The sequence below is a fragment of the Elephantulus edwardii genome, unplaced genomic scaffold, assembly GCF_000299155.1.
Source record: "Elephantulus edwardii isolate Elephantulus edwardi_28Jun2011 unplaced genomic scaffold, EleEdw1.0 scaffold00102, whole genome shotgun sequence".
In the NCBI taxonomy this organism is placed as follows: Eukaryota; Metazoa; Chordata; class Mammalia; order Macroscelidea; family Macroscelididae; genus Elephantulus; species Elephantulus edwardii.
Window position 1 is genome coordinate 12413201 of NW_006399852.1, and position 5666 is coordinate 12418866.

The 5666-nt window shown below is 40.0% G+C and overlaps 1 pseudogene; it reads right to left on the bottom strand.

Annotated features, from left to right (window-relative positions):
* Positions 1–4452: 4452 nt before the first annotated feature.
* Positions 4453–5007, bottom strand: LOC102853067 (annotated as a pseudogene).
* Positions 5008–5666: the final 659 nt, after the last annotated feature.

Below are 5666 nucleotides of genomic sequence, written 5' to 3' on the forward strand. Positions count from 1 at the left end.
TATAGAAAAATTGGACATTATTAAGAAATAAATAGAAAGCACAAATATTGAAGTACTAGGTATTGGCAAAATAAGATGGACTGGCATGGTATATTTTGAGTCATATGATCTCCTATGCTGGAGATGAAAAGGGGAAATGGGGTCACTTTCATAGTTAAAAAAGTCATTTATGGATCTGTCTTAAAATGACAATGAATATATGACAGTTAACTATATGAAGGACAGTGTGTATGAGAGATTGGGTGTAGTACTCTATGCATGGATAAAGTGCAGTGTGTAGGTGTGGGTAGCTACATGCAAATAAATTTAAAGAAAGTAAAGGGTGATGAAAGAATGAATTATAAAAATTAACACTGGATATTGTAGATTTAGAAAGTGTCCAATTCTGCCTTTGGCCAATATTTGATTGGAAGTGCTAACAAGGAAGATCTGCCCTGGATATAAGCTTCTTAAAGTCAGGATCTGATAGTGTGTCTTGGGGCTTGTCCTTGTTATGGATATTACGTTCACTATGACCCACAGCAACCTTAATAAACACGGCTCTGTGTCTTGCCCTATCCTGAGGCAACTTCACTATTTCTGACACATTTGACCCCATTGCCACAGTCCCTGTGTTAATCCATCTCATCCAGGGTCTTTCTTTCTCTATACTGACTTTCTACCCTTCCAAGCATAATGTCCTTCTCTAAATACTGGTACCTTATGGCAATGTGTCCAAAGTATGTGAGATAGAGCTTCAAAACCTTTACTTCCAAGGAGTAAGCTTTTCCACTTACTCCAGGACAGACCTGTTTGCTCTCTGGACAGTCCTTGGTATATTCAATACTCTTCTCCAGAACCACAACTTCAAGGAATCAGTTCTCCTGTCATCTTTATTCATTGTCCAGCTCTCAGATGCATAACTGACTGAGAAGACCATGGCCTGGATCAGATGCACTTTAGACTCTAGACTAACATCATTGCTTTTTCACATTCTGGAGAGATCCTTGACAGCAGATTTTTCCACTTCATCTTCTCTTTTGATTTCCTGTCTGCTAGTGCTAAGAGTGTTGATTGTGGATCCAAGCAAGATGAAATCATCAACAGCCTCAATCCTTATAACATTGATCATGATACTCCTTTGGTGAAAATATTTGCTTTCTTGGTGTTGATATGCAATCCATATTGATGGCTGCAATCTTTGATGGTGTGTAGCAAATGCTTCAAGTACTCCTACATTTGGGGGAGCAAAGTGTGTCATCTATCTACATAATGTAGGTTGCTGGTGAGTCTTCCTCTAATCTTGAAGTCACATTCTTCTCCATAAAGTCCAGTCTCCCAAACAATCTGTTCCAAAGATGTATGCTGTTATTGTTAAGTGTCATTGAGTCATAGATGACTCATAGCAACCCTATGAACGAAAGACCTGAACACTTGTAAAGTTTTTGTCATTTCTCCACGTTCATAGAGTTTCCAGAGGCAAGCCATTTCGGAAGGGGAAGGCACTCCTGTTTCCAAACTTGTTTTAATTAGTAAGCTCCACCAAACACTGTCCAGCATGGGTAACCATTATTTCATTTGGCACATCAGTATCACAGTGTTTAGCATCACAGCAACAACAAGTTACCTCTGTACAGCAAATGGACAGACCAGTGATAAACCACCTAGAAGAATGTTTGACAAAAAACAAAAACAATTAGAACCAGGTCTGAGTGATGCAGATTAAAATCACATACCTTTCATTTGGTAGCATCACTTTCTATCGACTCAGTCAACAGAGCTCTTTCTATGTTGTTGTTATTGTTGTTAAGGACCATCAAGTAATTTTAAATAGAAGGCCAAATCATACCATCTCAAACCCATTAGCAAATCAACATTCCATCCTGAACAAACCTCTGTAGAATTGGCTCCTGCAGACGACTTCCAAACTAGATTCCAGCCCCATACTGCTGACTAAACGGGTTTTTAAATATGAGGTCTAATCACATCACCTCACACCCAATAGCAAATCGGCCTTCTACCCTAATCCTCATCAGAACCAATGAACAAGCCTCTGTAAATTCTGGCTCCTGTAGACCACATCCAAACTGGATTCCAGCCCAGCATTCCAACCTAATCCTCACCAGTACCAGCCAACAAATCTCTGTAGAATCCAGCTGCTATACACATGAATTTCATCTGATAGGATGCACAGGAATCAGATTGACTACATCTGTGGAAGGAATCACTGGAGAAGTTCAATATCAGCATTAAAAACTAGGCCAGGTGCTGATCGTGGAACAGGCCATCAACTGCTCATATGCAAGTTCAAATTAGAACTAAAGAACTTTAAATTACATCCACAGGAATCAAAATTTAACCTTGAGTCTCTTTCGCTTGAATTTAAAAACCAACTTAGGAAAAGGTTTGAGGCCATGAACACTAATGAGCAAACAAGAATATTGTTCATGAAGAGTGCAAAAAATCATTACTAAGAAAGAAGAAGAAGAAAAGATCAAAATGGATGTCAGAAGAGACTCAATATTTCACTAGAGCACCAAGAAGCCAAAGCAGAGAGAGGAAATAAAGAGTTAAAAAGAGCTGAATAGAAGGTTACAAAGGGCTGCATGAGAAGTCAAGGCAAAATACTACAATGAAACGTACAAGGAGCTGGAGTCAGAAAATCAAAACAGCCGAATGCACTCAGCGTTTCTTAAGCTGAAAGAACTAAGGATGCTCTGGGTAGAATGTTGAATGATTCAAGAAGCATTAAAAGGAAATGTAAGGAGTCTACAGAGTCCTTGTACCAAAATTGGCTGACACAGAAGAATGTCAAGAAACAACATCTGAGCAAGAGGCAATTTTGATGAAGGAGGAAGTGCAGGCTGTTCTGAAGGACTTGGGGGGAAAAAGTCTCAGGAATTGATGGAATACCTATTGACATAGTTCAACAAAGAGATGCTGCCTTGTATGTGCTCACCAAGTTGTGCCAAGAAATCTAGAGAGCAACTACTTGGTGAACTGATTGGAAGAGATCCATATTTTTTCCCATTTAAAAAAAAGGTGACCTGACAGAGTGTGGATATTATCAAACAGCATCACTAATATAACACACTAGCAAAATCCTCCTGATGATTATGCAGAAAAGACTTGAACAGTACACTGACAGAGAAATACCAAATATACTGCCTGGGTTTAGAAGAGGTCACGGCACTAGGAACATTATTGCCAATGTCAGATGGATCTTGGCAGAGAGCAGAACGTACCAGAAGAATGTCTGTGTTTCATTGTCTATGCAAAGGCATTTGACTATGTGGATCACAGTAAATTGTGGCTAACCTTGAGGGAAATGGGAATATCAGAACACTTGAGCATGCCTATATGAAACCAATACTTGGACCAAGAAGCAGTGCTCAGAACAGAGTAAGGAAACAGTGCATGGTTCAAAATCAGGAAAAGAGTGTGTCAGGGATGCATTCTGTCTCCGAACCTTTTCAATCTGTATGCAGAACAGATCATTCAGGAAGCAGGGCTTTATAGAAAGGGGAGTGGCATCAAGATTGGAAGAAGATTTATTAACAACCTACCATATGCAGAAGACAAAACCTTGTCTGCTGAAACTGAAGAAGACCTGAAGCACTTGCTTCAGAAGGTCAAGAACTGTAGTCTTCAATATGGATTGAAACTCAACATCAGAAAGACAGATTCTCACCACTGGGCCAACTGACAGTGCATATTAGATGGAGAAGTGATTGAGGTTGTTGGCAATTACAGCTTGCTTGGATCCACAATAAGTACTCTTTAAAAATATTAAAATTTAAAAAAAATATTAAAACTAATTTTAATGAAAGTTTACAGAGACTTAGGGTTTCCAGTCATTCATTGTTGCACTTTTCTCCCTCCCCCCCAATTAACTCTTCATGAAAAAGAAAAAGAAAAACTCTTTCATTGTTATGCAATCCCTTCCCTGGAAGCCTACTCCACTATGCAGCCTTTACTCTGGACTTCTGAAATGACAAGAATAGGCTGCATGGTGCTTTCTCAAAAAGTTGCAAATAGAAATACCATTTGACCCAGCAATTCTACTGCTGGGAATTTACCCTAAAGAAACTATAACTGTCACCCAAACAGATAAGTGCATACCCATTTTTATTGCAACTTTGTTCTGGAAACAACCTAAGTGCCCATCAACAAAAGAATGGATAGAGAAGCCGTGGTATATTCACACAATGGAATACTATGTAGCATTGAAAAACAAGGGACTCCTGAAATATTTTGCAAAATGGATGACCCTGGAGGACATTAAGCTGAGTGAAATAACTCAGTCATAAAAGGACAAATATTGCATAGGGCCACTGTAGTAACAAGGGACTGATATCAGAGTTGACAAAGACAGAAAAGGAGGGGAGGAATGACGTATATTGCATTGAAACAGATGAGGGAGAAAACACAACACTTTTTTTTAAGTTATTTTCATTTTATTTGATGATGTATTTATTCTTGAGCCATAAGTTTTTGTTACTTCAGTTTCTTCTGGGAGATCTTTTTCTTCTGGGCAACCTCCTCTTCTAGTTTAGGAACAATTTTTTTTCCTTTTCAGTAAGGATAATCTCAATATGGTAGGGGGAGCTCATGTAGGGGTTAATCCAACCATGAGGTCTGTATGTGCGGCGGCTCATCTTGGGAGCTTTGTTCACCTGGATGTGCTCAATGACCAGAGTCAACATCTAAACCCCTATGTTAGCATTACTTTTGGCTTTTTTAACCATATGCAGCAAAAATTTGGCACTCTTTTTTGGGCCACCGACCCTGACTCCAACCCCACTGTTCGGCCTGGGCACACCTACCAACTCCACCATTGTATCGTCGGAAGGGCACACACTGCTTTTGCAAAGTGACATCTTTCAAATACTTGGTGGCTTTCCGGATATGCATACCCTTGATGGTCTAGGTAGTTTCTTGGGTGTTCTTAAAAAGGACCTGGAGATTTGAGCCTCTTGATTTGCATGATTTTGTGCGATTTTCTGGGTCAAGGGAGTGAGGAACCATTTTGGGAGATTACCTGAGGCTGCTAACAGGAAATGTGAGAACACAAAACTCTTAACACCATCAATTAGGAAATCAAAAGACTAATTACACTGGGAAAATCTTTTGTCATGGACCTCTCCAGAACTGAAGAGTAACCATGCCAGTCTAGATACAAGGGTGTGTCTGTCTAATCCATGCCATGGTCTTCTCAATTACTTGTTATACTTCAGAAAATTAGACAATGAAAAAGGAAGAAGAAGAATAGATGCCTTCTAGTTGTGGTGCTGGAGAAGAGTATTGACCATACCATGGACTACCAAATAAGTCTGTCTCGGAGAGGGTGAAACCAAACCTCTCCTTGGAGCCTAGTAATTTGAAGCTCTGCCTGACTTACTTTGGGCACATGGCCAGGAGAGATTGGTCCTTGGAGAAGTACATCATGCTCGGAAGAGTGGAGGGACAGTGTAGGAGAGGGAGACCCCAGGTGAGATGGATTGATACAGCATCTGGGGCAATGGGAGTATGTGCGTCAGAATTAGTGAGACTGGCTCAGGACAGGGAAGGGTTCAGAACTGCTGTACATTGGATCTCTGTACACCACACGTGAATCAGTCGCATATAAAAACAATAATATACTATGACAGGTTTGGAAGCAGGAGTGGCATTTACTTCCTAAACAA